This window comes from Colobus angolensis, unplaced genomic scaffold, assembly GCF_000951035.1.
Source record: "Colobus angolensis palliatus isolate OR3802 unplaced genomic scaffold, Cang.pa_1.0 Scaffold622, whole genome shotgun sequence".
Taxonomy (NCBI): Eukaryota; Metazoa; Chordata; class Mammalia; order Primates; family Cercopithecidae; genus Colobus; species Colobus angolensis.
In genome coordinates, this window is record NW_012119844.1 from 351,043 (window position 1) to 368,218 (window position 17,176).

Sequence of the window (17,176 nt, forward strand, 5' to 3'; positions counted from 1 at the left end):
ATGAACAAGATACTATGTGAAGAGCATTACGTCCATTGTTTCTTTTAAGCCTCATGATACCCAATTATTGCTCTCATTCTTGAGATGAGTCTTAGAGAGACTGAGTTTCCCCATCTATCGTGTATTCTAAAAATGGAGTCTGCCTTCAAAGTTAGTGCTATCACCTACTTGCTTCAATCCCTTCCTCCCACCACATCTTACAGATGGATTGCACGCTTCCTGTTGGTGTTGGGGTGAAATCTTCTAACTGGATGGCAGAGGCAAGCAGTGGGGCAGATAGGGCCCCACTGTATCTTCTCCTCTAGACAGAATAAGGAACAGAATGTTCTGTGAGACAGTCCAATGCATTGTGGCAGTGTTATTTGTGTCACTTACACTGACTTACTTGGATGTTTGCAAGTTAGTTCTGCTGAAAGGTTTCTTTATAGTTAGAGAAAGTGAGGAGCCATTTTGAGTTAAAATAAAAGAACAGTAACTGGTGTTTTCAGCACAGTTACATAAAAGAACACAGGCGTAAGAGTAAAACAGAGTGGATCTATGACCATAGATTGAATCCCAGGAACCTGGATGGGGACAAATTGATGTGAGCAGGAACTAACCTGACACGTGGCTACATGTACTTGTTACTACTGACGACAGAACGGAACAAATTGATGAGTGAGTATCACATTCAGTCCTGCTTGTGTTGCCAAGTCGAGATGAAATATTTCAATGTGGAGGATGAAGTCTCAGAACTTCCTTGTTAGAAAGCCTGGAGAGGGGAACTTAACTTTTTGTCATATTGATTATCATCACCCAACCAAGGCTGTTCATTTGGACACATGATTTTTTAATACAAACTTTAAAGGTTTTTTACTTTTATGAAATCCATGTTGACCTAAATTTAACCTCAGTTCCAGTTTCAGAAGAATTCGGTTTTGAAGACTCAGAGGAATGCTGTTTTAAAATGAGCTTAGAGAGGATCTTGCAGTGTTACTCAGCAGTGGGGTTGATTCAGTAGCCTTGGCTGTGTGATTACAGGGAACAAGGAAGAATAACAACTCAATCAAATATTGAAAATGTACCAGAATATCCAAAACACATTTTTGTTACTTTATTTTCTCAGAGAAGACTTTAATGATTCTTCTCTCCTTAACAAATTCTAATGCAAAACCACTCAGAGAGACCTATTTTTCCTTATTCTTACAGTAATGTGAAAATCTAAGTTGTCAGGGTAATCGATCTGAATTCCAAATGAGTACAGTCATTGTTTTAAGCCAAGGAATGATCTTTACTTTTTGTAGCAAGCTGTTTTGCTTTTGACTTATTTTTCTCCTGCAAATATGTCAGAGATTTGGAGACTTCAGTAGTCATAGTCTGTGGTTGCAGAAGGAGAACATTTCTTAACATTGATTGATTCAGTGAACTCATAAGCAGTAAATACCCTGGACCAGCCATCACTTAACTCTTCACCGGTTGGATTGATTATTTTTCTTCTTGGGTCACCACTTTGTCACCCACCCTCACCCTGTGTTGTCCAGTTATTTGATCAAACAGATCATTGGTTTGAAGATTGAATAAGTCCATCATGTCCATAGTGTCAAACGCAGTGAAAACCACAAGGCTCAAGGTCCACATAATACTATAACTATTACAGTACTTTAGACGTATAAGACAGGTTAGCATCTCATTTTAGCCAAGATCAGTGCCTCCTTTTATGTGGGATTTCAAATTCTTTCCATGCCCTGTGTCATGGATAGAATTGTTAACAGAAATCAATTAAAAACATTACAGAACAAGAATCAGAAAGGCCAGTGACTACCCTGTTGGGCACCAGAAACAGTGGCTTATGGGAAAGGACTTGGGGCCTAGACCCAAACTGGAACCAGACCAGGCAATATAGAGACAGCACATACCAAGTCAAAGCCAAAAGACACAGGAGTGTGCCAAATGGGGCCTCAGTCCAGGCTGGAACTGGCATGGGACAGGGAAGGCAGGATGATGTTCAGCCATATAAATTTTGGAATCCTCCCGGCTGTGATTTAAGGTAGCCAGATGGTGACTTAAGAAAGTCCAAGAACCAGATGAAAAGGAAGGACCAGTGGCAAAATCTAGAAACCAGGTGTCCTCCAATACTTCCAATCCTGCTTGTTTGTTGCATTATCAGGAATCCCGCAGGGCCACTATCAGAAGCCAGTGTCAACTTGTTTGCTTACAGTTGTAGCAGATACCACCTCAGGCTTCATGGAGAAAGGTCTGGGGAACCTGCAGAACTGCTCTGGGCTGGTGTCCAAACAGACTCTGTGTCCATTTCTGTTTGCTCCCAACCCTTAGATCAGAGCATAGGTACTCAGTAAATAACCCTTGAAACTAGCTTCTGTACCATGAGCACTTTCTTCTTTCTGTAGTAAAATGTATAGATATAAAACTTGGTCCCTGCTCTCAGGATACTTAAGTCTTGATGGAAAGATAAAATACTTCAAAAGGTAGCTAACAATTCAAGAATTAGATAGCAGCTTAATTATTAAAGATATCCCAAGGCTGTTTATGACCCACTAACAACTAGGCAGTAGAGATAATGTTATGACTTTTGAGGGGCTAAGGTATGATTTGGGGTCAGGGATAATTTCAAAGAGGCAGTGGGAATGGAATGGTTTAAACAGAGGCTCAAGATCACCTCTGGACATATGGAGCGTTCAAGGTATTGTTAATAATTAGACCAGCCTAGTGAGACCAAAGAGTTCCTCTAGGCACTACGTCTTAAACTTTTGGAGCGTAACAAAATAAAACCCACAGCCCGCCTACACCATCTCATCTCTTTTTCCAGTGGTAAAAGAATTCAGTGATATCAAAGAATTGAAGAGGAACAAAATAAGTATCAAAATGGTAATGATGCATCAATTATAAGAAAAAGAATACTATGCAGCCATAAAAAAGGATGAGTTTGCGTCCTTTGTAGGGACATGGATGCAGCTGGAAACCATCATTCTTAGCAAACTATCACAAGAAGAGAAAACCAAACACCGCATGTTCTCACTCATAGGTGGGAACTGAACAATGAGATCACTTGGACTCGGGAAGGGGAACATCACACACTGGGGCCTATCATGGGGAGGGGGGAGAGGGGAGGGATTGCATTGGGGAGTTATACCTGATATAAATGATGAATTGATGGGTGCTGAATGGGTGCAGCACACCAACACGGCACAAGTATACATATGTAACAAACCTGCACGTTATGCACATGTACCCTAGAACTTAAAGTATAATAAAAAAAAAAAAAGAAATGATTAACAAAGGTAAAACCTAAGAATAATTCTACAATGATGCTGATGAGCACCAAGAAAGTGGCAATTGAAAGCCTTGGGACTGATGAAGCTCTAAAAAGAAATTCTCATTCTGAAGTTGCAGGAATCCCTTCTCTCTGTGTTGGACATTTCAGCATGGCCACATGTGTGGCAGTCAGACTTCATGATTATATACTAAACTGGGGTTTTAGAAAAATGCAAAATTTTAGTGATTCTCGATAGCTCACTTAGCAGGTTTTGGTTGTGTATAGAAGTGAAAATCTATGGAATTAATCCCCATTCGTCATTAGGAACTGAAGAAAGCACTTGCATTTTTGCATCGAGAAGTCTTTTGAGGTCAACCAGTGGGCCTTGGACCATACTTTGAGAAACATTGCTGTAGGGCAGTAAATGAGAGTGAGTTGGAATGATCTGCAGCTCCTTTTGTACCCATATACAGCCTCATAATCTCAAGTTAGTCTCTATCTCATACCCCACATCAGCTAGCCAGCCCTGATTTTGGATTTTGTAGATTTGAAAAGAATCTTTATAATGCCCTGTTGGGGGAGGTGTGCCCTCATCTTAGTCTGCTCAGGCCGCTATAACAAAATACCATAGACTGGGTGGCTAAAACAACAGACATTTATTTCTCACCATTTTGGAGCTAAAAGTCAGAGATGAGGATGTCAGTATTGTTAGGTTTTGGTGAGAGTTCTCTTCCTGGCTTGCAGATGGCCATATTCTTGCTGTATCCTTTGATGTCTCTTCCTCTTCTTATAAGGGTGCTAATTCTATCATGGGGACCCCACACTCATGACCTCATCTAAACCTAATTAACTCTCAAAGGCCCCACCTCCTAATATTATCACATTGGGGATTAAGGCTTCAACATATGAATTTGGGGGAGGGACACAAACATTCAGTCCATAACAGTCCTCTTCCTCCAGCACTCTGCCCCATCCCTAGCATCTTCTGTTTATCCTGTCACAAACTTACTGAATCGTAATGTATTTGTTTTCTTGTTTACATCTTCTTTATGATGCTATCACATAGCTCCTTTAAAGGCTGCAATTCACATGATACATATTAGGCACACAGGGCAAGTCTGGAGGATGTTGCCAGTGCCCTGACCACAGCAAGTCTGGGATCACTTAGAAATGTAGACATTCCAAGACTTGTAATCTTAGGGAGCTTACCACTTTAAAAGAAAGACTAGCTTCTCTCACAAAGGTCCATAGTTAATATTGTTGACGAAAATCAGTAATGGGCACAGAAATTTGACTTTAAATTAATTGATTGTATTCCTCTGGGAAACTAAAATATTAAGGAAAATGTCAAATTTGTCTCATATTCCTCAAAAGAGGAGAAAGACGTGTAAACCAGAAGAAAACTTAGTATTCGAGAATTCTTTGGCCTTATTTTTCAAATAACATCTATGTCTAGATAAGACATATTTACCAACCTGTCATCCAGAGAGTTGTCATCTCTGATAGGGGAGAACATAAGGCGCTCATTACTCTTAAATGTTAAGCATTATGCATCACCATCATTCCTACTGATTCAAGGGCTAATTCTGAGAGTGTTGGCAGGAGGGCAAATTGATATACCCAGACAATTGATAAAAAGTGTATTTAGTATGTAACAACAGACCTCCAAAACACATGAAGCAAAAAGCGACAGAAATGAAGGGAGAAACAGACAATCTAATGATAATAATTGGGGACTTCAATATCCCATTTTCCATAATGGCTAGAATAACTAGACAAAAGATCAACAAGGAAATATAAGACATGGACAACACCATAAACTAACTAGACCTAACATATATAATATATATAATGTATATATACACATGTATGTATATATACATACATATACATTATATACATATACACACATATACATTTGTATGTATACATTCTATATGTATACATACATTATGTATACATTCCATATGTATATATACATATATACATTCTCTATACATGTATGTGTGTATATATGTTATATATAGTGTGTGTGGATATGTATATATACTCACATATAAAACACTGCCCAACAACAGCAGAGTACATGCATACACATTCTTCTCAAGTGTACATGGAACATTGTCCAGGACAGACCATATGTTAGGTCATGAAATAAGTCTCAAATTTAAAAGGATTGAAATCATACAAAGTATGTTCTATGACCATAATGGAATGAAATCAGAAATCAATAACAGAAGCAAGTTTGGGAAATTCACAACTTGTGGAACTTAAACAACCTGCTTCTAAATAACCATTGAGTCAAAGAAGAAATCACAAGGTAAATTTAAAACTGTTAATACTTTGAGGCGAATGAAAAAAATACAGCATATCCAAATTTATAAGATGCAATGAAAGCAGTACTTAGAGGAAAGTTTACAGTTATAAATGACTATATTAAAAAAGAAGGTCTCAAATCCCATAACCAACCAATCAAATCACTATTAGCACCTATTCCATATTTGGGAAACATGCCCTTTATCATCTTATAGTAAACATGATTAAATTGATACATGAATGGAAATATCATTCCTTTTAAATGGTAAGGCATAATAAATGTAATAAATCTATTTGTATAAACACTATAACAATGTAACAGAGGCTGGGAAATAAAAAATGATTGCCCAGTAGATCACCATTTTAGCAAAATACTGACTTTGGTATTTCCCCTTCTAGTCTTTTCCTCTGGGTTTACATGTGGGATGCAATACAACCAAGTTGCTAACAATATGTTGATTTGGGGTTGTGAAGCCTTGGTCTCATTTCCTTCTGCACTTGCAACTTTGCACTCTATGTCTCTATTTTCTTGTTTGGTAGAAGCAGAAAATGGCACCTCTCTCAGTCAGTAGTTGTGAAGGGTTAGGGAGATGTACTTTTGAAAATATCTCCAAGCACGGTACCTGGGATGGGTAATTACTCAGTAAATAGGAACTGGTTGTTATATATTTTTCTTACATAGCATCATTTATAGCACTTGTATAGTTTTGTATCTTGCCTTTCCCACTTTACATTTTATCACAAGATTATTTTTCATGTTGCTTTGCAGCCTTCAGAATTAAGATGATTTATTTCTCATAGTCTTTGACTTATCATGATTTCATAACCTTTTCCTTTTGCCAGAAGACAGAGGACTGATTTATTGTTTTACATAGAACTTGACTTAAAAACACTTCTCCAAATGTCTTCTATGTGGTTTGTGGAAATTTTTTGTCCTCATTTTTGAAATGTTCCCTGCTTTGACCCAATTACAGAGCTCTATTCACTTTCTCTGATGGAAATGGTTTTATGCTGAAATTTTTCATTCTCTAGTGAAGTCACATTTCTTTTGATTTGTGATGCTCTTTTTAAATTTTTCCTGATCTTCACTTGCTTGGATAAAGACAGGTTCTGCAGTGATTCTGAACTGTATCAAGGTCTTGTTCATTTGTTTTCCTGGCTGGCAAACCTCTTGTTTTAGACCCTGGTTACAGCCTGTGTGGGTGTAAAGGACTCTTGAGAGTGAACACAAGAAGCCTTTGAGTTGATTGTGGCAGTTGCTTTAAGAGCCTCTCAACAGTAAACACACAGAAACTACCAGTGTAGTTTCTATTAAAACAGAGGTTTGGAGGGTCTAGTGTGTGAATTATCAGGAAGAAGTTGGAATTGGTGCGAGAGCTTTTAGGAAGTAGACGTGAGACCAGAGAAACACATTTGTTTTAGCCAGCTTGGTGGAAAGCAGAGGTGACTCAGAACCCCAATTCTGTTGATCTTCCTATACTGGCACACACATTTCCATGGGCCAAAAGACAGTTACACCTGGCACCTGTTCTACTCTCGATGTAATGGAACTCATTACTCTATCTAATTTGTTCTCAATGGGGGGAGGGTGTGGATTTTTCCTCCCAGGGGACATTTAGCAATGTCTGCATACAGTTTGAATTGTCACAACTAGGGGTGGGCTGCTACTGTCCTGTAGTGAGGAGAAGCCAGGTATGCTATTAAACATTCCACAATGCCAAGGATGGCCTCTTGCAACAAAGAATGATCCAGCCTCAAATGTCAGTACTGCTGAGAGTGAGTAACCCTGATTTATCTGCTTGAAAGGTTGATGTCAGGGCCATCTTGTTGCGGACTTTTCTTTCCAAGCAACCAGTGCATTGCATTTCACAGAAATTAAGACAGTAATAAAAAGAGTAAAGTAATTAATTGCCTAATATTTATAATCTCTTCACAGTAATCAAGACTTAGGAATGAAGCACTCTTAAATATGATTCTTGTCAATTGGCAGATTAAACATATTTATGGCATATGGTCTATGTGGAATTGCCTCTAACCCAACTATTTTTATAGGTTATCTTTTCATCTCAAATGTATCAGAAAGCAGGAGGTTATCTCAGGAGTTCATCAAGTCTTCTAAAGTATTAATGTTAAGCATTAGTAGTCACCAACATCAATATCAATGTCATCATTTTGATTGTCTTCATGAGCATTCCGATTTATTATATGCTTGTGATATGCCTGGTACCATATCTTGTACCTCACATGCATTATTTCATTCATTCCTTGGGCTGATTGAATGAGGTATATACTACAATGCTCATTTTATTTATGGGAGAGTGAAGGCTAAGAGAGTTTATGCAATTTGACCAAGGTCACCCAGATTGTAAGTCACAGAGGTGAGGTGCAAACCATCATCTGTCACACTAAACAGCCAGTCCTTTTAATCACTATCACCCACTGCATTCTTTAAAAATGTTCTTTTAGTTATAGTCTTTGCAAATAATATTTCACCATGTTGAGTCAGAGCAAAGCAAGCAAAGGATAAGAGATTACAGAAACTGTCACTGTCACAAAGATGAACACTGAAACACAACCCTGGCATGTTGGTTGGTGGGTTCCTTTGTTTGCTCATTTGTTTATTCATTCACATATTCATTCTTTTAGTTAGTCAGCATTTACTAAACACAAAAGATGCACCAGCTGCTGAGTATATCAGGCATTAGGGATTCAAATATGCCAGAGCATCTACCCTAGTTCACAGTTTAATGGGCAAAACATTGCATGGCAGCACAAATAATTTGCTCTTTTTAAGGATTTTGACAAAAAGGAAGAGTTAATGCCCATAAATATCAGAGAAAGTATGAGAGAGAGAGAGAGAGAGAAAGGGAGGGGAGGGGAAAGGAGAGGAGAAGAGACAGAAAAACACTGATTATGGCAGTGCTGGGGATGACATAGACTTTGCCCAGTGCTGACAAAACTGCAGCAGAGGAATACCAGACCACTGCAGAGCCCACCTGCCTTTGCTCCGGAGATGAGCAAGGGCTTGTCAGGAGTCTCTGTGTCATTCATGGTGCAGCAGTCTCCGACCCATGAGGCCTTTTCGCTCATTCCCTCTCACGCTGTGTGCAGCCCACGCAGAAAACTGGGGAAGTGAATTCCAGGCTGTCTAATCAGGGTTGGCTGCATCGTGACAATGCTGCTCGTTTTAACTCCCTGCACATGCTGTGGCATTTGAGAAGGAGAAGGAATCACGAGGAGCAAACCAAGACTTGCAAATTTAACTTGTACTCCCTTGCCACTGCTCCCTGCCTGTGAACTGATCATTCCACACCCTCTGGTTTAGGACCTTATGCAGATGGTGAGGGGGTGGCTGGTTTAATCGGAGGCAGGGTCAGTCAATTGGCTTCTCACTGAGGGAAATTTCTATTAAGCAGTCGACAGATTGGAGTCTCTTTCGTCCAGGCAGGTGGCACAAAGGTTGCTCAGAACAATTCATCTGGACTGCTGGATAAACAGCAGAAAGCAAGTATGTCCTATTGCCAGAAAGTCATTGGATGCCTTCTATAGGAAGGACAGTGGCACTTCCTTCCACCTGTCACATTTAATAGAATCCTTCACAAGTAATACACATTTTACTGCCTAGCTCTTACTTGATCCCCCAATTTTGGATACAGATGATAAGAATCATGGCTGCATTTTAGTTTCAGAGGCAACAATTAATTCCTGAAAACTACCCCAACAGGTTTATTAAATTCTGAGTGTTCAATCATCCATCTATTCAGACTGTTTTCATTGCCTGATCATTTTGTACATGGGCTAGTTGGAATTTACCGTGGCCATATTAACCTTCTTCTTAATAATGCAAATTAGCAGCATGAATTGGATTTGAGTGGGAAGGATTTAAAGTGCTGGGATAAATTCACTCATTTATGAAATGAACATCTATTCACTGACTGTTTCAGGCACTACTACATTAGAAATAGGTGATACAAGACAACATCCCTCAAGGGACTCACAGTCTAGTTGAGTAAGGATGTGAGAGGGGATATTAGCACATAATGGTTGCAGCAGGAATGGAGAAGAAATGACAAGGTACAGCCTTTGAACACAGGTGACAAAGAAAGAGTCTAGACAGGATTTGGAAAACAGTTATTCCACTGAAAGAAATGTGGAAGAGAGCTGATTCAAGTGTAGGTTTATACCCTGGCATTGCTATTCCCTTGTTTTGTGATTTTATATAATTGCTCTGCCTCGGTTTCTTCATCTGAAAAATGAGAAAAATACCTAACTCCCAGAGGCAATTCTGCCGTCCACCCTGAGGAACATTTAGCAATGTTTGAAGACATTTTTGATTGTCACATCTCAGGGTGGATACTCTTGGCATTCAGGGGCTTGAGACCAAGGATGGTACTAAATACCCTACAACACACAGGACAGTCCTCACAACAGGCACCGATAGTTCCAGGGCTGAGAAGCACTGAATCACATAGTGTGTATATCTAAAGTTCTGTGTACCATGGGAGCTATTACCATTATTAACTACAAAATGTTACTATTAGAATGAACTTAATTTAAGATCCCCTATCTATTAGCAGTAAGTCCCAGAAGCAATGGAATCAAGGTCAGTACCAGTCTAAAATCCCAGTGTCCTATTTCCCAGTTTTGTGTTCCTACTTTATAGGAAAGGCAAACAGTTTTCATTTTGAGTGTTGTATCTGTTTCATTGGTACTGACTGCTAAGAAGGGTTGGGAGCCTGAGTTCTGCGGGAAGAAGTGGGGCAATCATAGCAGAGTGGGCTGTGGCTGTGTCAGGTGGCATGGACAGGCTTTCTGCAGCACATTTGCACACCTTACAGCAGCCACTGGACACTGGATGTGCTGGAAAGAGTGGGACACACCTGTCCTTCACTTGCAGCTCTGGCACGTAGTAATTCAGTGACCTTGGGCAACTTCCTGACCACTCTGAGCCGCATCTATAAATAGGAATAATAATGTAAGTCTTGAGAGGGGACCAGAAAGATAGTGAATTGACTTAGATAGGGCTCCTGATACACAGCAGCTTCCAGGAAGTCTTCATTCCCTTTGCTGTTCTCACAGTCTGCCCATACCTTCTGCCCTGTGCCCCTTGCTTCCAAGGCTAGGAGTTGATTGGTTTTTAAGTGAAATACTGTCTGAAGAGTAGCTCTGCACATTTTCCCAAAGAATATGAAGAAAGCTTACTGAAAATTAAAATCCATTAATTATCTTATCTGTAACTAATATGAGCTCACTGAAGCACTTGCAAACATCTGGGAGGATCTCTTTCTCAATCATCTGAATCCTTTGAGCTTGAGCCAGTTCATGAGATGATTTCTAACCTGCAACTGTCCTCTTTCTCCTGGAGGAGGCATTGCAGTTCCAGTTTTCAAAACCTGCAGCAGCTCATGTTTCCAAGGCCTTTGTCTCAAGACAGCAAAATTACAAACATTTCACTTTGGCATTTTCATTTTGTTTTGGAGACTTCAAGGAGTTTCCCTCCTCTCGCCCTAATTTTTAACTAGCAAATGCATCTGGTTTGTAATTTCTGATTTTTCTCTGAAGAGAATCAGTTTTAAGAAATACTAGGAGAGTTGAGCTGCCATTGCCCTACTCTCAAGGAAAAGTCAAATAAGGGACTGTATACAGCATTTTCCTGAGCATTTTGAATGAACTTTATGGCCAGAAATAGACATTTCACCTTTTTAGTAATCTTTCATACATAGGCTATGTACTTTTGGAGTCTGGTCCGGAAAATAAAATGAGAGCTATGGCGATCTCAATGTCCAGAAGTGCCCTGGGTATCTTCTCTATGACACCCTGTCCTGGGTTATGCCCCATTCACATTCAATTTCCAGCTATGATCACCTTACAGAAGTGTTTTCTCCCTCTATCTGACATTACTTAACTTGATAATCAAGTTATGTCTACGTTGCAATAATAGGTAGGCAGTCGCTAGTAAATACAGGTGCCAGAGAACCTGGCAGCCTGGAGACTTTGTGAAGAGGCTGCTTAAGGGGCATCACAAAGGCCAGGCAATGCGGAAACAGGTTTATTTGGAAGTTTTATAACACATGCAAAATCACATATTTTAACTAGGGGATAATAGTAGCAATAATATTAACAAACCCTTGCACTTGATTTTAAGAATTGCAAAATACTTCCATGTCCATTCTCTCTTTTGAACTTCATAACAGTTCTGTGAGATAGGTAGGGCAGGAATTGACTTTGCAGTTCATTCTTACATGACTTCCAACTTCACAAAGGGTGGAAGATTGTGAGTTGTATTGTCTTCTCCCTCCAGAGAAGGTTCATTTTAAGACTAATTATTAATTAAGCCTATTGAAGCCCATCTGTAGAAAATGGTTGTAATCCCTTTTAATCAGAAAAGTAGGATCACCGTGTAGTCTGCAACAGGTGCCAAGGAAGGGGATTAGTTACAATCCATTCCATGGGCCAGAATTGAACAGCTAATGGCTCTGCTTATACCCAGAAGGACTTTTGTCACTGACATGGAAAGATATTCAAGGTTAATCTACCCACCTTTATCTATAGATATATTTCAAAGGAAATGTATTATCTCAATTTCTACCTCTATTTACTATTTTCTTATTTAATTTTAAAAAGTCATACTGTAATCTTTATACACACACAAACATACCACATACACATACACACACACTTGCACATATATGCTCACACATGGTAGAGGACAGATTTGATCCAGGATTTGGAAATTGGGTTGAAATGTCTTAATTTCAGAAAGACCAGGTGGCAAACAAATGGGTCTGGGGAAACTTCATTTCAAGATGTCCCCAAACCATTGCCCTAAAGGTCAACTCTTCTGGAAAACTCTTCATTTTCACTGACAGCAAAGAAATGGTGTCCCAGACACCCTGCGAGGTCATATACAAAGTTTACTGCTTGTTATCCATCGGGAGAGAGAGAGCCTGGGAGTCATTCTGAGCTAAATCCAATCCAATTATGGGCCAATTATAGACCTGCTTTCACTGCCAGGAGCAGGCCACCCCAGCAACCCAGCTGGTGTCAGAGCTTCTGGTTGGCAGGGATTCCCAGCACATAGGAAGACGAGCTCATGCCCCAGATAAGACAAAACAGCTGATAATGCTCTAGACCAGCACAGATGGCAAATGCAAGTGCATTAGAATGGTTCCTGATCCTCCTCACCACCCTCACTGCCATCCCTTCATAACTGAGTCCAGATTCAGTTTTCTCTCCTGTGTGGCACCCCCCCCTTTTTTTTTTTTTTTAACTATGTGATCGAATTCTGAAATACCAAGAGGTGGTAGGCCAGACTTTGCTCCTGTACTCAGGGCCAACCTTCCATTACTGGTTGGATTTCTGAAGCCTATGCTATGGTGCTAACTGGGGTCACAGTGCCTGGATACCCACAGCACCACTGACAACCTCACTGAACATGTAGGAGCTAAAATGCGAAGAAACTTGAGTTAGAAACTTGACTTAGGTAAAAACAAAGCTATCTCTATTAAAAATCAAAACAATTTTGGCTGGCACTTCCAACCTACGGAGATCATTTCAGGTCCACATTCTAGCATCAAATAGTGTCATTATTCCTGCAGGCTGGCTTTGCATGGATGACCTGCCAATTTGAGATGCCAGCATTTTTGCATCTTTAACTGAGACTTTGAGGATAGTGGGGACAGGGCAGCACCAAGGACAGCATCCTGTGGGTGGCTGCAAAGGACACCCTTTTCAGATTGGCCTAGAGCTGTGGTTCTAAAACTTTCACATGAATCAGAATCATTTAGACGGCTTGCTGAAACTGAGATTGCCAGGCCAAAGCCCTAGGGTTTTCGATTCAGTAGGTCTGGGATGGGTTCCAGAGTTTGCATTTCTGACAAGTTCTTAGGGAATGCTGCTGCTGTTGGTGGTGGTTTGGGATCACACTTTGAGAACCACTGACCTAAAGCCATCAATCAGATTGTTTAGGTCTGGACATTCAGAAATCCCCTAACTATCCCATCACCTCCTCCACAGTTTTCAGGCTAGTTTCCAAAAGTACAGTGAGAAGCTTGGTCAGATTTCTTTGCTGAAATTTATATATACTAAACATCAATGAAGCAATAATCACAAATGCTTGTAATAGTGCTTCTAATGGTCAGGCACTGTTGCAAGCACTTTACCTTGTGAGACGTCAGTGAGTTAGTACACGTAAGAGCTCCATTTTACAGATGAGAAAACTGAGGCACAGAGATGTTAAATGACTTTCTGCAAGGTCATACAACTAGATAGTGGGGCAGCCAGGAGTCAAATCCAGGCTGTCTGACTTTTAATCGTTACCCCAGTCTGACTCTCAATGTGGCAGAGAGGTCCATGGGGGTGAAATGAGCTGGGTAAATTATGAGGGACAATCCTAGTGTAAAGGATGAGGAATTCTACATCATCTTACCCACCAGTCACTTAACCTTACTGATACAGTGTTCATTTCTGTAGCTGTTTAGTAAGTGCTGACACTGTTACAGTTCAAGGGTTGGAAAACCAGAGCCCACAGGCCAAATCCAGTCCATCACCTGTTTTTTTCTTAACTTTTTGAGATCATTCTAGATTTACATGCAGTGGTAAGAAATAATAGAGAGAGATGCCTGGATGAAATGACTGGGAACAATGAAGTCATTTTTTCCAATCTCTAATTAAAGTATTTCTAGATAAGGCTTTGCCAAGGTTCAAATATATGCTGAGACAAAAAAGCTGGGTTTGATAATTTTAATTCAAGTATACTTTTGTGGATATCTAGGTAGTGGAAGTAAAACACAAAAGATTTTCTAAATTTGAACACTTTTCAAGTCCAAGAAAAGACAGGACCAAAGGATCATAGCTACTTGGCAGGCTGATAGGCAGCTTTATCTTAATGTTTTTAGAGACAGGGTCTCACTCTGTTGCCCAGACTGGAGTTCAGTGGTATGATAATGGCTCATGGCAGCCTTGACCTCCTGGGCTTAAGCGATCCTCCCACCTCAGCCTCCTGAGTAGCTGAGACCACAGGTGCACACACCACCACACCTGGCTATTTTTTTTAGTAGAGATGGGGTTTCACTATGTTGCCCAGGCTAGTCTCGAACTCCTGGGTTCAAAAGATCCTCCTGCTTCAGCCTCCCAAAGTGCTGGAATGACAGGTGTGAGCCACCGCACCCAGCCTGATAGGCAGCTTTATAGCTTTTCTCAAATATTATGACAGAATAACTGAAGCTGGTTTCTGAACAACTCAGTTGTCCAGCCTTGGGCTTTGGGTGAGAACCATTGTTTTTATTCTAGTTTTCTTAGCTACAGAGTCAGGCAGCAGCAAAACGCTGGATACAGTTAGCTCTATGGTCCTCAGCACTGAGTGCACATTAGAATCACCTGGACTTGCTGAGTGCCACTTGCTATCAGTCAATTCTTGGAGGTTGGCAGGATAGGCCTGGGAATGGGTATGTTTCACAGAATCTTCAGGTGATCCTTATGTGTGTCTTGGTCTGAGAAGGACTGAGAAGGTGTTTCTCAGAGTGTCCTTTGATGAACTAGACTGAAATCTTTCTTGCTTGGGTAAATATTTCTTTGGTTGAATGTTGTTGAGATGAAAGTATCCAACGGTGGAAAACAGCCAAGCATTCTTGGAAAGTTCATGCAGCATATATGTGTATTTATTTATAGGGTGAACCAGTGGTGAGCCATAGCCTTTATTTGGGATAGACATAGGAAAGAGATACTAAGTTCAGGACTGCCATATGAGTCCAAACAATGGCCATATTAAGCCTAGAAGGGGCTAAGGATACTCTAGCTCCCACTAATAAATGTGCTGTCTTGTCAGGGTTGTGACTCGTGTCTACCCAGCAATATGTAGAGTCATATTCTCACAGGTTAGGGGACCATAAATGTCACTTAGTCTAACTGAGACCCAGCCTAATGCAGCGATCTCTCTATACTCACTGCTTTCCAGATATGTACCCTACCCTGAAGAATCACATGGGTTTAACTATGAACTCAGCAATTTTTAACCCCTATCTAATTCATCTCCCTCTAAAAACTGCCAGGGCCACTATTCCCTTCAGATAATCCCACTTGCACCCTTTCGGAATGACTCATTATAGGGAGAACCCAAGTAAGTCCCCCATTCCATTGGAGTTTTTTTTTTTTTTTTAACAAGTTCAGTCTCTGCATGTATAAACATAAGTGGGTTATGTTTGTGGTATGACATGCTAAGGACTAATCACTAGGTGCTGAACAGTTGCACTGTAAACTTTGGTTCAAGGTCAGCCAGCTGTGTTGGCCCACTCCCACAAAGCTGAACCCATAAGTTCTCAGGATGCCAGCTCTCTAGAGTCTGGCTACTTATCTTTCTTCCCCATTTCATAAATGCCCAAAGCAATATGGTCCTACCCTGTAGCCAGGATCCAGTTTTTGACATGTCACACTAAACACGAACTTTTCATGATTTCCATCAATTCGCCTATTCCTTGACACATAAAATACAAGAGCTGAGCTTGAGCTAAGGCAGCTGTATTAGTTATCTTTGGCTGTGTAACAAATTATTCAAAACTTAAAAGAACAATAAATATTATCTCACAGTTTCTGTGGATCAGGAATTTAGAGTGGCTTAGCTGGGTGGTTCTAGACTAGGGTCCCTCATGAGGTTGTACTGAGATGTTGACTAAGATTGAAGGATCTACTTCCAGGATGGCTCACTCACATCACTGGCTAATTGGTAATGACTGCTATCAGGAGGAGGCCTTGGTGCCTTCCCATGTGGACCCACCCATTGGGCCTGCTTGAATGCCCTCACAACGTGGCAGTCAACTCTCCCTGGAGTGAATAATCCAAGAAAAAGCAGGGCAGAAGCAGCAAAGTCTTTTATGGCCTAGCCTTGGAATTCATACTTTGTCATTTTTGTAACATGCTACTGATTACTCAAGTCAGCCCTATTCTGTGTTGAAGGGGACTACACAAGGATATGAATACCAGGAGGCAAGAATCACTGGGAGCCATCTTGAAGGCTGCCTACCATAGCCACCTACCCCCCTCATTTTTTAGATGATAAAACCGAGGTCCAAAGAAGTGAGATTCTCAAAGTTACATAGCTATGACATTTCAGTATTTGCTTTTCTTTCACCCCTCCTGATCCTTACCACCCAGAATTTCTTATATTTATTTAAAACACCAAACACTGTTTATCTTTGGGGAGATTAGGAAGATTATTTCCAAATGTGAAGCCAGTTTCTCTGATGCTTCTAACAGAGAAAGCCCTTATAAATCAGACAGTACACAAGCACAGTGCATAGTGTGAGCACTGAGGAAAGTCTTTTCTTCATGTCCTTGAGTCATTAGTGGGGAGGGGCTCCAAAAGGAGGGAGAGGAAGGCAGAACCTCTACAGGGAGGCAAACCCAGAAGTGAACTAAAAATCCATTGTTTGAGTGATACATCTTAGCTTTTGCACACTGTTCCCTCTCCTCAACTTGCTCCTATATGCAACGGTTTTCCTGCTCTCTCTTTTGCTTGTTCTTTCTTTCTTTCTTTCTTTCTTTCTTTCTTTCTTTCTTTCTTTCTTTCTTTCTTTCTTTCTTTCTTTCTTTCTTTCTCTTTCTTTCTTTCTT

General features: G+C 40.4%; 1 protein-coding gene across 3 annotated transcripts in view; it reads left to right on the forward strand.

Annotated features, from left to right (window-relative positions):
* SMPX (small muscle protein, X-linked) overlaps positions 1-17,176 on the forward strand; it is a 58,821-nt gene that overhangs the window by 21,835 nt on the left and 19,810 nt on the right. Inside the window, exon 5 of one of the 3 annotated variants that reach the window (XM_011963745.1) lies at positions 9,014-9,129. The exons of 1 other annotated variant lie outside the window; for it this stretch is intronic. The gene's annotated coding sequence lies outside the window, so the exon portion shown is untranslated. Of the gene's footprint in view, positions 1-2,806; positions 2,863-9,013; positions 9,130-17,176 lie in introns of those variants that run through there. One more of the 3 variants, XM_011963744.1, reaches the window with a different exon arrangement.